This window comes from Bufo gargarizans, chromosome 4 (assembly GCF_014858855.1).
Source record: "Bufo gargarizans isolate SCDJY-AF-19 chromosome 4, ASM1485885v1, whole genome shotgun sequence".
Taxonomy (NCBI): domain Eukaryota; kingdom Metazoa; phylum Chordata; class Amphibia; order Anura; family Bufonidae; genus Bufo; species Bufo gargarizans.
This window is the reverse complement of record NC_058083.1, coordinates 427,120,301-427,137,730: the sequence shown is the minus strand read 5'-3', so window position 1 is coordinate 427,137,730 and position 17,430 is coordinate 427,120,301.

Sequence of the window (17,430 nt, the reverse complement as noted above, 5' to 3'; positions counted from 1 at the left end):
CCTCTATTGCGGTAAAATGAAAAGGCAACTAGTGGAGTTTCATAAACAAGAGAACTTAATGATAGAGACTATCAAGATGTTGCAGGTTGCTGTCACAACTGGGGATGGGGGAAACCCTCAGCCGTGCGATGTTACACGTATGTGGAAGCTGCTTGGCCAGGACAACAGAATTAGGGAGCAGGTCACCTCCTACAGCGTCCCTAACTCTGACCCTGACTCCTAGCTGTATGAGCCAACCCAGATGATAGGAGGGCTCATACTCGGGAACCTCGGGTCCCTACTAGCTCTCAGCAGATCCCTGAGCAAGGAGCTGGGTAAGACAACCTGTTCCTCCTAGACACGGAGGAACAGGAGTCTAAACTGGCCAAACTGCAAGGAAGGGGAAACATAAACAGTCTATTGATATGGCAGGTGAGTGAAACCACTTCCACACCTACCTGCCACAGACACACTGAGTGGATCCCATGCTCACATGCTGAATGTCCATACGAAACATAAAAGGACACAGCACACACACATAAACACACAGGAACACCGATCCATAGCTGCAGTAAGGATAGACACCACAAGAACATAAAATAAAAATCACGCATAACTTTTTATGACCAGAAGGGTGGCCCTCACTGGCAGATGGTATAAGAGACCAGGAGGATGAGTCCAGCTTACCACAAGGCTGGAGTACCCCTCAGACAGGGTAGTGAAGCCACTTAAAGGGAAATGCACACACAGAAAACCCTGTGCAAAGCAAACAGACAAAGTGTACACATACAAAGACAGGTTGCCTGGTGCAACCGCATGCACTTGACAGCAAGCTGCCTAGCAACAGCTCAGACTGCTATACTGCCAAATACATCATGTTGCCAGCGGCAACCACACGTGAGGCAACAAACTACAGCCCTCACCTGTGATTGACAACAAGACCAGACCGCAGGCAACTGCATGCGGTTCCAGGAGTCACGGCCATAAGCATGGTCGTGACAGTTGCCCTGACTAAACAGAGTAGTGATTCCCTTTGCACACAGTTGAAAGAAGCGAACCAACAATATACTGTAAGACCGTCTTGGCAAATAAAGCCCAACATAAACTTTTTTTCCAAGGACAAGACGTTTTAGCGAGGAGGGGAAAACAGGTAAACTGTTAGCTGCATTAGTTGCCAATCAAAGAGGAGTCAGTAAAATTAGGTCTATTAGAAATACATTGGGCCAGATAGCAAATGATCCAGACCAGATTAGACAGGAATTCGCTAATTATTACTCTACTATATATAAATCTGAAACGGTATGTAATCAGTCTACCACTAAGTATTATTTAGATCAACTAGAAATTCCCTCTCTGTCGGTACAGGAAAAGGAAACACTTAACTACCCTATACGATTGGCAGAATTGCAGGCCGTTCTTTCGTCGGTTAAATATAACTCTTCTCCAGGGGCAGATGGTCTGCCATTTGAACTATATAGATACCATGCTAAGTCACTACTCCCTATTCTACTGCGGGATCTAAATGAATCCTATAGTTATGGCTCCCTTCCACTATCTTTTAGGGAGGCAATTATCACTTTAATAAAAAAAAAAAAAGATAAGGATGGTAGCGATGTTGGGTTATACTGGCCCATATCCCTCCTTAATAAAGATTATAAGATTTTCGCAACATTTTTAGCGAATCGCCTTGAAAGGGTAGTTGCACCCCTGGTCCATCCCGATCAAACAGGGTTTATACCCGGGAGACAGATTAAATCAAATTTATATAGGGTCTATTTGAATCTACAGGTAGGGGGGAGTTTGGACTGCTCCATCCTGTCCTTGGATGCCGCTAAAGCATTTGACAGGGTGGAGTGGTCCTTCTTATGGCAGATCATGTCCCATTTTCGATTGGAAACTACTTTTATTGCAATGACCCAATTGTTATATACCCAACTAATAGCCCGAATTAATATTGAAGGTGCTAACTCATGAAGATGGGCATTCCTGGCGGACAGTATTTACGCCTACGTCGCAACTGCTCTGACCACAAAGAGTTTGTCAGGCAGGCCAAGAACCTCAGACAGAGGTTTCTTTCAAGAGGCTACCCGGATAAGGTGCTGCGACAGGGCTATTAAAAAGCCTTGACAACACCCCGTGCCAATCTTCAGTCACCAAAGGGAAAAACAATTGGAGATCAGAAGATTCGCCTCATTGCGATGTTTGACAGGATGTCTAACAAAGTTATAGAGGTTTTACATAAACATTGGTCCATTCTCCTTATGGACCCGGACATCAGAGATACTGTACATGAGTATCCTCAGATCACGTTTAGAAGGACAGAGCCTGAGGGATACTCCGGTCCACAGTCACCTCCCTACGGCACCGGTAACAGGCACTTGGCTAGATCGTAGGCCATTAGGTTGCTTTAGGTGCGGCGGTGGCTGTGTGGCCTGTGGCACACTCAGACCCTGTAAGACATTTGAGAGTACGAACCTACAACGCTCATTCGAAATTCGTGGCTTCATTACTTGCCGTGGCGTAATTTACAAGTTAACATGCATATGCAAAATGGAGTACATAGGAAAAACTAAAAGGGAATTGCGAAGACGCATAGGTGAACACCTGGGAGACATAGCAAATAAGAGAGATACAGCAGTCTCCAGGCACATACACAAGGTTCACAACGGGAATCCCAAATGTCTAAGTGCCACCGGGATAGAACTGGTGAGACAACCAATAAGAGGAGGTGACTGGGACCGCATACTCTTGCAGCACGAGACCCGATGGATCTTTAGGCTGCGTACAGTATCACCCACTGGTCTGAACAAGCAACTTAATTTTAGTTGTTCCGTCTGAAACCTCCCTGTCATCCCTACAGTAATAAAGAAAGTAGAACCGCATGTCCAACTATGCCTCGACAATGAGGCATCATAAATGCACGTATTGTTATCCTATGCATCTCTTAGCTACACTATACGTGCATACATATCATCATCTCCCTTGATAACGGATATTATAATGTTCAACTATAATTCATTCCTTGATGTGTTATGTCACTGTACCCCATTTTTAGTTTGACCCTCTATAGCACGGGTGCACAACCTGTGGGCCGGGGGCCACATGCGGCCCTCGATACCATTTTGTGCGGCCCCCAAACATCTGGTAAAAAAGACATGTAGGTCTATGTCTTCTTACATGTATCTTTCATGTATTCTTCTATTAGATGGGATCCTAGAACGGTAACTAGACATTTATAGTATATACTGTATGTTCAATATGCCCAAAATACAGTATTTCAGTTGGTAATACCCCTTTAAAAGGATTCTGTCACCAGGTTTCACCCCCTCCAGATAAAAATATGGTTATGTTCAGGGAGCTTTAACCATTCCTAATGTGGTCTTATAAATGTAATCTATAGGCTCAATTTGCTAAAAATACGCTATTACTAACCTGTCAGTCATAAAAATAAGGTGCACAAGGGGATGTAAATGGCTCCAAGCTGCCACCCTCACCTGCTGCCGTTCGTGCCCAGCGCCGCCTCATAATCTTCTGTGACGCCTCCAGCTCTCCCTCTGTAACATGCTGTGAAAGCCTCCTGCTCGCTCTCTCTCTCTCTCTCCCTCCCTCCCCCCTCCTCCCTCCTCCCTCTGTAACATCCTGTGAAAGCCTCCTGCTCTCCCTCCCCCCTCCTCCTGCTGCTGTAACATTGCGATGGGAGGGAGAGAGAGCGAGCAGGAGGCTTTCACAAGATGTTACAGAGGGAGGAGGGGGGAGGGAGAGAGAGCGAGCAGGAGGCTTTCACAGCATGTTTGTCATGGAACCATGAACCAGACGTACAACAGAGATAGGTGGAATAAGAAGGCTTTATTGAAAATCAAGCCGTAGCTAAAGTCCAAACGGATGGCTAAACCGAAGCAGGGTCTTGCGTAGACGGAGGTCAGGAACCAGGAGGGTAGTCAGACGTAGCCAGGATCAGGAACCAACGGGGTAGTCAGACGAAGCCAGGATCGGGAACCAACGGGGTAGTCAGACGAGGCCAGGATCAGGAACCAGAAGCAGCAGCAGTCTTTGAAGCATGTGCACACAGGAGGACCAAGCAAGGAACTGAAGCCACAGACCTTCTATATATATGAGCTAGGCATCCAGCTCCTCCCAGTGGGAAGGAGGAGCCGCAGGGTGGGAGGCTACAAGAAACCCAGAAACCAAGATGGCCGCCAGCACATGTCAAACGAAGGAGAACAGTGAGAAGGTAAGACCATGACAGTACCTCCCCCTCAAGGGCCCCTCCTCCGCGGAGTAAGGAACGGTTTCAGAGGGAAGCGTGCGTGGAAGGCTCGGAGCAACGCAGGAGCATGGACATCTGTGGAGGGAACCCAGGAACGCTCCTCTGGACCATAACCACGCCAATGGACCAAAAACTGCAACCGACCGCGGACCAGGCGTGAGTCCAGGATATTGCTCACCTCATATTCCTCACGATTGCCCACTTGGACCGGACGGGGCCGAGGAACCGAGGAAGTGAAACGATTACACACCAATGGCTTCAACAGGGAGACATGAAACACGTTGGAGATCCGCATGCCAGGAGGAAGCGCAAGGGCATAGGCTACCGGGTTTACCCTGTGAAGCACTCGGAAGGGACCAACAAAGCGAGGCGCCAGCTTGGGAGTGGGCACTCGAAGGTTGAGGTTGCGGGTGGACAACCATACACGGTCTCCGACCTGGTAGGAAGGAGCGGGCGCTCGTCTGCGATTAGCCTGGAGTCTCTGGCGTTGCGCAGAGACCTCAAGGGACCTCTGGATCTGTACCCAAGAAGTACGTAGGACGGAAAGGTGATCCTCCACAGCCGGAGTATCCTGGGGAGAGAATACCTCCGGTAACACGGCAGGTTGGAACCCATAATTGGCCATGAAGGGAGACGTCCCAGAGGAAGAGTTCACCGCCGTGTTCCTGGCAAACTCAGCCCAAGGCAGGAGGTCAACCCAATTGTCTTGGTGATCGGAGACATAGCAACGAAGGAATTGCTCCAAGGCCTGATTGGATCGTTCTGCAGCCCCATTGGACTGAGGGTGGTAGGCCGAGGAGAAAGAGAGATGAATCCCCAACTGGGAGCAAAAGGCGCGCCAGAACCTGGACACAAACTGACTCCCCCGATCCGACACAATCTCCTTGGGCAAACCGTGCAACCGGAAGACCTCCCTGGCAAAAATCGAGGCCAACTCTTGTGCAGAGGGTAACTTCTTGAGAGGAACACAGTGGCACATTTTGGAAAACCGATCCACAATCATGAGAATGACCGTATGGCCTCGGGATGCAGGAAGGTCCACAATGAAATCCATCCCCAGGTGTGACCATGGACGCTCCCCGGTGGCTATGGGTTGCAAAAGGCCCAACGGAAGGTGCCGAGGGGACTTACTCTGGGCACAAACGGAGCATGCCGCTACATATGCAGCGATGTCGGAACGTAGAGAAGGCCACCAGAACAGACGTGAAACCGCCCAGGACAGCTGATTCTTTCCAGGGTGCCCCGCGGCCTTGGAGTTATGGTAGGTTCGCAACAACCGAGTGCGCAACTCCTCAGGCACAAAACATCTGCCGTTGGGTCTCCCAGAGGGAGCACCAGATTGAGCCGCCAAAATCTGCTCACCCAGAGGAGAGGTCAGGCTGGTGCGAATAGCAGCCAGGATCTGATTCGGGGGTATGACCGTAGTCGGAATCGACTCCTCCCTGGACAGCTCGGAGTACTGCCGTGATAAGGCATCCGCTCTGATGTTCTTGGAGCCGGGTAGGTAGGAGACCACGTAATTAAAACGTGACAAGAACAGAGCCCATCTGGCCTGACGTGGTGTCAATCTCTTGGCCTCAGAGAGGTAGGTCAGATTCTTGTGGTCCGTCAGGATGAGAACCGGAACCACCGAGCCCTCGAGCAAGTGCCTCCATTCTTTAAGGGCCTGCACGATGGCCAATAACTCCCTGTCACCAATCTGATAGTTGCACTCCGCGGAAGACAGTTTCCGGGAGTAAAACCCACAAGGAAGCAGAGGACCCTCTGGTGTTCTACGCTGAGACAGGAGGGCGCCTACTCCCGTCTCAGACGCGTCCACCTCGAGGACAAAAGGCAACCCAGGGTTGGGATGCGACAGAATCGGAGCCGACACAAAGGCGGACTTTAGAGCCTCAAAAGCTCGGATGGCCTCGAGCGACCAGACCTGAGGATTACTGCCCTTCCTGGTCAGATCCGTGAGAGGCTTGGCTAGCATGGAAAAGTCCCTGATGAACTTCCGATAATAATTGGCGAAGCCCAAAAAGCGCTGCAGGGCACGAAGCCCACTGGGCTGGGGCCACTGTAAGACAGCCGAAACCTTCTCAGGATCCATGGAGAACCCCTCAGCGGAAATGATGTAACCTAAGAAGGTTACCTGGGATCGGTGAAATTCGCATTTCTCAAGCTTACCGAACAGCTTGTTCTCTCGTAAGCGTTGCAACACTCGTCTGACATCCAGAATGTGGGCCTCCATGGATGCAGAATATACCAAGATGTCATCCAAATAGACCACCACACACTGCTGCAACAGGTCACGGAAAACATCATTGATGAATTCCTGGAAGACTGCGGGCGCATTGCACAACCCAAAGGGCATAACCAAGGATTCATAATGACCGGTCCTGGTGTTAAACGCGGTCTTCCACTCATCGCCCGCCTTGATCCTTACCAGGTTATATGCCGCCCTCAGGTCGAGTTTGGTAAAGACCGTGGCCCCTTTGAGGCGATCGAACAGCTCGGAAATCAAGGGTATCGGGTAAGCGTTCTTGATCGTGATGCGATTGAGACCCCTGTAGTCGATGCAAGGCCTCAACTCACCGCCCTTCTTTTTCACAAAGAAAAATCCAGCCCCTGCCGGGGACGAGGATTTGCGAATGTGTCCGCGTGAAAGCGCCTCCCTCACGTACTCCTCCATGGCCTCATTCTCCGCTACCGACAGTGGATAGACTTTGCCACGAGGAGGAACGGCACCAGATTGTAACTCTATGGCACAATCGTATGGGCGGTGCGGAGGTAGGGCAACCGCGCGCACCTTATCGAATACATCCCGGTACTCCTCATATTCAGGAGGCAACAGAGAGTCCGAGGAAGTACACAGCAACTTGACAGGCCCATGGATGCAACTAGCCCCACACTGCGGTGACCACGAGAGGATCTCGGCCGATCTCCAATCGAAAGTCGGATTATGCTTCTGGAGCCAGGGGTACCCCAAGACCACCGAGTAGTGTGGAGACGAAATAACCTGGAGACAGACCGACTCTCTGTGAACGGCACCAATGGCCATCCCCACTGGAAGGGTCTCCTGAGTCACGTGTGGCGGCAGAAGGGGTCTGCCGTCTATCGCCTCAAGAGCCAGTGGGGAACCTCGAGGCTGCAGAGGAATGGAATTGGCGGCGGCGAACACACTATCAATGAACAAGCCACCAGCACCAGAGTCCACCAACGCCTGGGTCGTCACCGAGCCCCCGACCCAGGAGAGGACAACAGTAATCAGTGGTTTGTCAACACGGGAAACCGGGGACGAGGAGACTCCACCCAAGATCTGCCCCCGACAGGATCTCAGGTGCGAGCGTTTCCCGGACGGTTCGGGCATGCCAACCGAAAATGCCCACCGAGACCACAGTACATGCATCGGCCCTCGCGTCTCCGGAGTACCCTCTCCCCCTCGGACAGGCGAGCAACCCCCAGCTGCATGGGTTGACCCCCAGACCAGTCATCCCCAGGAGGCGTGGGAGGAGAGGGAGGCACGGTTGGGACAGCAAACGTAGGCGCCAATCTGTTAGAAGGCCTCCGCAGGCTCTCCTTAAAGGAAGGTCTCTCCCTGAGTCTGGTGTCAATCAAAATCAGGAAAGAAATAAGGGACTCGAGCTCCACTGGTAGGTCCTTGGCTGCAATCTCATCCTTCAAGGCATCCGAGAGACCATGAGAGAAAGCAGCGACCAGAGCCTCATTATTCCAGCCCACCTCTGCTGCCAGGGTACGAAACTCAATGGCGTATTCAGCTACGGATCGTGAACCCTGTCTGATGGACATAAGGAGCTTCGCAGCAGAGGCAGCACGAGCCGGCACATCGAATACCTTCCGAAGAGAAGCAACAAAACCGGAAAACTCGGCAACCACCGGATTGTTGTTCTCCCATAAAGGGCTGGCCCAGGCCAAGGCCTTGTCCGAGAGCAGCGAGATCAAGAAGCCCACCTTTGATCTCTCAGTAGGAAAGGCATGTGGCAGCAACTCGAAATAAATGGCCACCTGGTTAAGGAAACCTCGGCACTGAGTTGGCTCTCCCCCAAAGCGCTGTGGAAGGGGGGCAGAACCGGTCATACCCCGAAACACCGCAGGTGCAGCAACAGGTGTCGGGGTAGACTCTGGCGCAACAACCGGAGCGGCAGTAGGAGCGGGCCCAGGAGCGACAACCGACCCATCGGCAACGGAAGCTAAATGAGCCGTGCGTTCAAGCAGGGTTTGTAACGCCACAGCGAACCGACCCAACAGGTGATCCTGCTGATCAAGTCTGGCAACCAGCGTAGGTAGCGAGGATGGCCCTGTACCGTCAGAATTCATGGCTTGGTCCTAATGTCATGGAACCATGAACCAGACGTACAACAGAGATAGGTGGAATAAGAAGGCTTTATTGAAAATCAAGCCGTAGCTAAAGTCCAAACGGATGGCTAAACCGAAGCAGGGTCTTGCGTAGACGGAGGTCAGGAACCAGGAGGGTAGTCAGACGTAGCCAGGATCAGGAACCAACGGGGTAGTCAGACGAAGCCAGGATCGGGAACCAACGGGGTAGTCAGACGAGGCCAGGATCAGGAACCAGAAGCAGCAGCAGTCTTTGAAGCATGTGCACACAGGAGGACCAAGCAAGGAACTGAAGCCACAGACCTTCTATATATATGAGCTAGGCATCCAGCTCCTCCCAGTGGGAAGGAGGAGCCGCAGGGTGGGAGGCTACAAGAAACCCAGAAACCAAGATGGTCGCCAGCACATGTCAAACGAAGGAGAACAGTGAGAAGGTAAGACCATGACAATGTTACAGAGGGAGAGCTGGAGGCGTCACAGAAGATTATGAGGCAGCGCTGGGCACGAATGGCAGCAGGTGAGGGCGGCAGCTTGGAGCCATTTACATCCCCTTGGGCACCTTATTTTTATTAAAAGATTGATAGAATCCTCTCTGGCAATCCGCTCCCCTCTTTTCAATCAGAACTCAGGGAGTTATTACTCCGTGGGTTAGATATTGGTGTCAAAAGAATTTGATTATATTTACGTTGACCATCCTGTTATTTCTATTTTACATGCCCTTCCCAAAGTACATAAACAGATATTTCCTCCACCCCTTAGACCAATTGTATCGGGTTTGGGTCGTATTCAGAACGTTTATGTCAGTGGGTAGATTCGCTGTTACAGCCATTAATACCCCATATTTCAGGCTTTTTAAGGGATACTAAGGCAGTCTTACAAGCTGTAAAAGAATTAAAATGGTCTGATCACTATGCATGGGTGACAGCAGATGTGATTGCCCTATATCCCAGTATTCCACACAATTTGGTTATCACTTCCCTGATGTGGTTTCTTAATAACTTTGGTGATTTTACAGATAAACTCACTGAGTTTATGGTGGCTGCGGTGGACTTCCTCCTCAGGCGGAATTTTTTTATGTTTCATGAGATGTACTTTCTACTGACATCGGGGGTGTCGATGGGGGCCAAGTTCTCTCCCTCCATAGCCATTATTTTTATGGCATGGTGGGAGAGAAGCTTTCTCCTCATCGACACCAACCCATTTGTGGAGAACATCAGGTGGTATGGCCGTTACATCAACGACCTGATCCTTATCTGGTCTGGAGATGTGGCGGCCATACCACTTTTCTCCCAATACATTAACACTTGTGTGAATGGTGTCCAATTCACAGTTCAATCTGACGCCTCGCACATTGTGTTTTTAGATCTCCACCTGAGGGGGGACTCCACGGCAGCCTCCATTCACACAAACACCTATAGGAAACCAACATCAGGCAATACACTACTTCATGCTAGGTCTTGTCACCCCCCTCATACAGTGCGTAATATACCTAAAAGGGAACTTATCAGAGCTAGGAGAAATTGTAGTGAGCAAAAAAATGTACAAAAAAGAGGTGGAAGATATTATTAACAGACTGTCAAATAGATCTTATTCGAAAAAACTGATGACAAAACATAGCAAAGAAGTCCTGGACATGAGCAGGGATAAATTGATAACTATAGACCCTACAAAAATTCAAAAAAACTGCGAGACAGATAACATAAAAAAGAATGTGTTTGTCACGCAGTTTAGTAGTGAATATGCGCAAATTTGCAACATTATTTAAAAAAAAATTCCCAGTATTAGCATGCAATAAAAACTGGAGTGAGGTGACTCTAACAGGCATAAAATTTGCAGCATGCAGAGCTCCAATAATTGCAAATACAGTTAGCCCAAGTATGTTTAAAAAAAATAAAATAACATCACCTCTCTATAACACCTGGCTATCCACAAAAGGCAGTTATAAATGTGGGCATTCCATATGTATTTGCTCCAGATATATGAAAGTATCTAACGTTTTTGAAACCTGTGTTACTGGTCAAAAATTTGTTATAAAATATTTCCTAAATTGCAATACAACTGATTGGAATGATCTTATTAGTCCGGTTTTTCTTTATGTAGTGCAATTGGGAAAGGATGTGAAATCGCATCTGAATATTGGAGCATCTCTAGAACGCTGGAGGACGGCGGGACTCTCAGGCACTGTATAAGGGATAAAGTTCTCGTTAAAACAAGGCACTCCGCGTTTATGGGCGGGGACCCGGGGTTTGGGACTATCGGGTTTTTATTCCGACCGGGTGCGCCCTGAAATGCGGCTCTTTCTTTTCGATATATGGTTGGACTGTAGGCAGCGATACGATATATGTGGTATGGGTGCAATTAGGGGACAGAGCCGGTTTTTGGTGGTGTTTCTGCCCACATTTTCTCTAAATGCCGGTGAGTGATACTTGTTTGAGCCCCCTCGCACCTGAGATACCGGTGTGACTGTATGTGAGGTATGGATGAGCTGGGCACAAATTTTCAATCTTAACCATATATGGGGAAGAGGCAGTAAAATATGCTGTGGCTTTCTGTTTCTTTTTTTCTCCACTGTGACAGAAGACTGCTGGACCCCCCCAGGTTGCTTTAAGAAATGTCTGCGATTAAAGATCGCTATAAGCCCGCTATGTATGGTCAATGTGAGTATCAGGTGAATGGATTTAAGATCGTTAATCCCGCCGCTCTCTCTACCCATATTCGGGAAAGGACGCGCGGGGCGCGTGCTCGCTCCCCGGTGGCTGCCCGGACCGTGGGTCCCCGACCTTTGCCTTTTTCTGGATATTAACATGCTAAGTTAGATGCTTTGTGTGGCTGCGAGTCCCGCTCCCCTCTTAGCAAGCGAGATCTCCATTTGATTTGTTTTATTTCCATAAGTATGGTTATTTGTATGCAATCGGTACTAATTATGCTTACAAATTAGAAATTTACGGACTTTAGGATTTATAACACTATTAAGGCTATATTGATATTTATTCTTTGTATTATAAATAAAATAAAGTTTATTAAAAAAAAAAAAAAAAAAAACTTGGATAAGAAAACACGTATCTGATGTACCGCACCATGAAAGCCGCAACATTTCTGCGGCCAGCCTCCATTTTGCGGTTGTTCATGGTGGAGATACATCAGACATGCTTGTACAATGCATTGAAAGGGTCAATAAGCCAGCAAGAGGCGGCGATAGAAGAAGAAAACTTCTCAATAGAGAATCCTTTTGGATTTTTAGATTAGAAAGCCGCCAACCATTAGGGTTAAACAAAAAGCTGGACTTGATCCTTCAATGCTAAGCATACGATCCCTATTTGTTATGTATGAGATTATTTTAAGTTTGTCTAGTGTTTTAATTGGTTAGCCACCTGTCTGGGAGGGAGTGGCTGCATGACCATCTTGATTGGTCAGGTGCGGTCCCCTCCTGGTATATAATTGTAGATGTAATGTCTGTTTAATAGTCATGAGTAAGGGCTGTAACTGTTTTGTTGCCTGAAACGCATAGACCAATATTTTCTGTACCTGAATGCTTTTAAACTTCATATAAAAATAAAGTGTTACTGGAATTTCACTGGAAAAACCTCTTTTTTTTACTATTACAATTTCTTACACACATATATATATATATATATATATATATATATATATATTAATCATTCTATACATAGGTATATATTTATTATTTTATTAATGTATATAAATATAATTTTTAATATATATTTATATTTTCATACTTATCACTATATATTTGTTACATATATTTTTATAGATGAGCACATATTTTGTGTTTATCCCACATATGTTTCTTTTTTATTAACCTCCATATTAGACTTGATGAAGGGGTCTCTAGCACCCCGAAATGCGTTGGCTCACGAATAAATTGAATACTGCTGAAACTGAAACATTGCCCACAACCGGTTGTGTTTGTGCGCGCCCTCTGTGGTCCATACGCTCAACGTAAAGTTCAGCGTCCTTTCCTTCCTAATGTTTTAGAGGGTCAGCTCAGCAACAGACCCCACCCCTAATGTTTTAGATGGTCACCAGCAGGCCCTCACCCATAATGTTTTAGATGGTCAGCTCAGCAGCAGACCCTCACCCCTAATGTTTTAAAGGGTCAGCTCAGCAGCAGACCCCACCCCTAATGTTTTAGATGGTCACCAGCAGGCTCTTGCCCATAATGTTTTAGATGGTCAGCTCAGCAGCAGACCCTCACCCCTAATGTTTTAGAGGGCCAACTCATCAGCAGTCCCTCACCCCTAATGTTTTAGATGGTCAGATCAGCAGTAGGCCCTTGCCCCTAATGTTTTTGAGGGTCACTAGCAGGCCCCTGCTACACATGCTTTTGAGGGTCACTAGCAGGCCATCAATCATCATTTTTGAAGAATGTTTATGATGCCCTACTTTATGTGTAATAAAGGGTGTATTGGAGTGCTGATTCCTTGTAATTTTTGGCAGCCCTTTCACTTAGTGCATAGGCTTTATGAGTGTAGGAATCCCACTACATGAACAATTGTACCACAATGGGAATGAGGCCCTCCATTATGTGATATACAGGTCGTATTGGAGTGCCTTTTCATTATAATTTTTGGCAGCACTTGCACTTTATATACAAGTACATTTTTTTCCTCTAAAATGTATTTTATCTTTGGTTTTGTGCGTATTATTGTTAGTCTGTAAAAGTGGCATACTACTCGGACAACATGGTTCCCAGCAGCGACCTGGGAGTCCAAGATGCATCCAGACATCCTCCCCATGCTGTTCCCGAACAATTCAAGTGGTGTTTCCATCCATTTCTGACCTTTTCCTGTGAACCAGACACCCTCCCCTCTTCAGAGCAGGGGGTGCCTGGTTTAATGCTCGGGTTCTCCCATTGACTTTCATTGTGCTCGGTTGCTCTGTAGAGCATCCGAGCATCCCAAAGTGTTCTACTCGAGCACCCGAGCACTTTGATGCTCGATTAACACTAGCCATACCCTTAATTGATGATGGAGTTAGACAGAGATTGGAGAACAAAGTCTTTCTTTGCTGAGTGTATAAACAGATAGCAACACATTCAGCAACGGTTTGTACAAAGTGCAATTTCTCCTCCCAGATAATGGGGTATGGTAACTGGCAATGTGTGTGTCTCTCTCTCTCCCGATTCCCTTCCCTACGGCTGTACTCTGGCACCAGTGGCTGTAGCTGTCCACTGTATAAAACTACACCTACCCTGAAATACGGTTATGGTGTCTTATCCACTTTGCAGCAGAGTCGATAGCTTTTTTGCTAGATCACTCTGTTGACACTAATGCACCATAGCTTACAACTCTGCCATGGTGTAGCATGCTGCTGTCTCTCTGGGGGAGGTGTCCTCCTAGATGAGCCTCCTCTGGCCTGGAGGAGCCAGAGCAGGAGATGGATTGCATGCTTCCTCACTCCTCATTCTCCTTTCTCCAACCCTTGTAACTAGCTCTCCCCCTCCATTGGCAGGAAGTTAGACCACCCCATTCTTACCTAGAGGGAAGGAATGAGATGGTAAGCCCCATTCCTGTTGCCAAACACTGCCCACTATACCCCATCTGCTGGTGTAGTAGGTGTATTTCATGAAATTTGACATAACATGAATATTACAAAGCATTACAATTGTAGTACCCTCAGGTCTAGGGTACTACAAATGTGTTCAGTGACACAGATATAAGTGCAATTTTAGCAGTAAAACTTTGTTCAAACTACATGGTCTATTGCAGTAATGTATTCACTAAAATGGTATAACAATGCAATTCTTACAGTAAAATGATTTTGAACTTCATGATGCGATGCAGTAATGCATTCACTAACACATGAAGAAGGCAATTTTTGCATTAAAATGTATTGAACTAGACAATATTTTGCATTAATGTGTACACTATTACAGATAGAGAGGGGGCCATTGAGTATGCTGAAATATGCCTAAATTCATTTCAGGCACAGATGGTGATGCAACGGTTAGTTGCATTGGTATCTGCAACTTCACCCCACTCATGCCAGGTCTAAAATTATGAACAGGGAGGCCTGTGCCTCTTCCTAAACTGATGGTAGATCCACAGAAGTTAAGGCTTTATTAAGACTGGCGTCTAAAATGTCTTTAAACTACATGGTCTGCTGCAGTAATGCATTCCCTAAATATGATCATTTGCATTTCTTGCTATAATACCCAACAAGTTCAGTAACACAGATATAATGCGATGAAATGAACAATCAGGCTGGGTGGCTGGCTTTCAGCCTCTGAGCCAATCAAGGCAAGCTTTGCCGCCACTTCCTCTTAGTGTCATGTGATCTTTCATCTTCTTCCTCCTTCTTGGTTTACCCACAATAATCATAGTAGAATGAAGCTGTATCTCGTTTTTATGCAATTAATCCGAAATGAATCAGCAAAACATCAAATTCTTTTGGTGAGAAATTTTTGGTTAAATTACTAACGAATCTGATTAGTTTAGAATCGATTAGTTAAAAATTTGTAAAAAAAATTGTTACGATATATCAAAATAGTAACATAAATCGTGAAAGTGAAAGCGTGCATATAAAATACATAATAGTAAAAGTGTTAAATATGTATTTGTTGAAATGTTTGCTGTGTTTCACATATAATTTTTAGAATGTCTGTTGAATTTAATAACTGGAAAAAAAAATAATTGGAGCATGCAGAATGAATTGAGGTCACTGGCCACTGTAGTCCGCAAGTATGGACAAAAACAGAAGATGCAGCAAATGGAATCACAGTATGACTAAACTGGTAGGTGATTTGAAAGATTAGAGCTTGTACATTCACTAGCAGTCTCGGCTCATATCACACTGTGAAATGACATCAGGCACACCTGTAACCTTTGGCTGGCCAAAGGGAGCAGATGCTTAGTTCACCAGAGATTTTTATATTATATATTAGTTAGTATTTAAAAGTGAAAACTAAAAGTGTTGCCCACTGTCTGTTTACTCAGACTGTTGCTAACATCTGTTGGACCATCTGCATTATGAGTTTATTTACCTGCATTCAAGAGCTGAAAAAGTAAGAGAGACCACAATAACACAGGGACACAAAGGTTTTCTGTTTGGCTAGAGTTTTCTGCATGCAGTACAATATATAAAGAAAATGGCATCAGCATCTCTGTGGGAAATTCTTCAATAATGCTGTTAGTCTCTGGAATGGCAGTCACATTACCCACAATAACGACATCATAGCTACACCTAATAGCTTAATGAGTTTGTTCCAGAATCCAAACTGGAGAAAAAATTTACCATTAAATAGTCCTTAATTCTCTGCTACAGCTTGTTATAGCTCAGCAACTTCAAATTGTATGGTGTCTATTATATCTAACCACATAACTATTGAGGTGTAGTGTAGATGTTGAAACTTAACATGTTCGATTTAGATGATAAAAAAAAATACTTTTACTTTAAAGTGCAGTTATTGTGCACTTTTAAAAAAAAAAAAAAATTTTTATGGGTTTGTCAGGAATAAGAAAAATGATCTGTTTTGTTTTTACAGAAATAGTGTTACTCTAGTGAATAGACATTGTAGTTCAGCCTCATTTACTAAGATGGGGATGAGCTACAGTATTAGACACATCCCAAGGACAATGGTGCCACCTTTTCTGGTAAAAAGTGCACTCTGCTTTTCTAATCCTGTACAACACAAAACACCAATCATATACAGAAATTCTAACATTCAAATTGTTCTTCTTAAGGTAAAATGTAGGGATGAGTGAAGCTGTATTTAAAAGAAAATAATAAAGTATTTATTAGTAACTGGTAAAACGGGAAAAATTCTGTGTATCACTTTCGTGAGTTTCAGGCACCAGACTGGACTGATGTAGTCAAGGGTAGGCATTGACCCGCTACATCTAAAACAATCTGGACTAAATCCTAATCCTGCTAGCACGTTGATACTAATAACCTGCAGGAAAAGGAATAAGGACACGGTCCATGTGCTGCATCAATCTGCACCCCCACTCATGTGTAACCGCACTGGGACTAGGTTTCAGACCGCATTCACACTTGTATTCAGACTAGCTGTTGAGCTGCCTTAGAACATACATACACCCTGCTCAACGCGTTTCTACGTGACATGTTATGCCCCGTGTCATCAGGAGCAAAGGTCTCTCAATTAAATAACCTGTAAAGGGAAAAGTGCCCCACACTGATGCGTGTTAAGGCTCCGCCACTATGACGGCCGTGGGCGGCCGCATGAACGCCGAAAGATATCACAAAAGCCCCGCCTTGGGGGAGGTGTGTGCTGGTGCCACAGCGAATCAGAGAAGAGCGCATCATCTGACATCCGCCCATTAACCAATTGAGCACCCAGGTAAGCTAATACACTCCCTAAAGATTGCGCACTGAGCGCTACTGCAATGGGGGAATTGAAAACTGCGGCGATATGTCACTCTCCTAGTGCCGATGTGGATACAGGTGTCGACCCATCAGGGGAAATAAGTCGGAGATATTACAACACATATCGAACCACTGTATCGAGGAAAGCTGGCAGTTATCCAACAAGAGTGTGTCAATATCTCCGCCACAAATGGATCTATTAATCAATACAATCCCTTGAACCCGCAGAACATCAGGGTTCCCATCATGCACGTCCCACACATGACGTGCCACAGTTTGATTCCCCCAATACAGTAGCGCTCAGTGTGCAATCTTTAGGGAGTATATTAGCTTACCTGTATTAGCTTACCTGGTTAATGGGTGGATGTTAGATGACGCGCTCTTCTCTGATTCGCGGTGGCACCAGCACACACCTCCCCCAAGGCGGGGCTTTTGTGATATGTTTTCGGTGTTCATGCGGCCCTTTTTGGAGTAAAGAGATCACAGAGAGGCACGGAGCA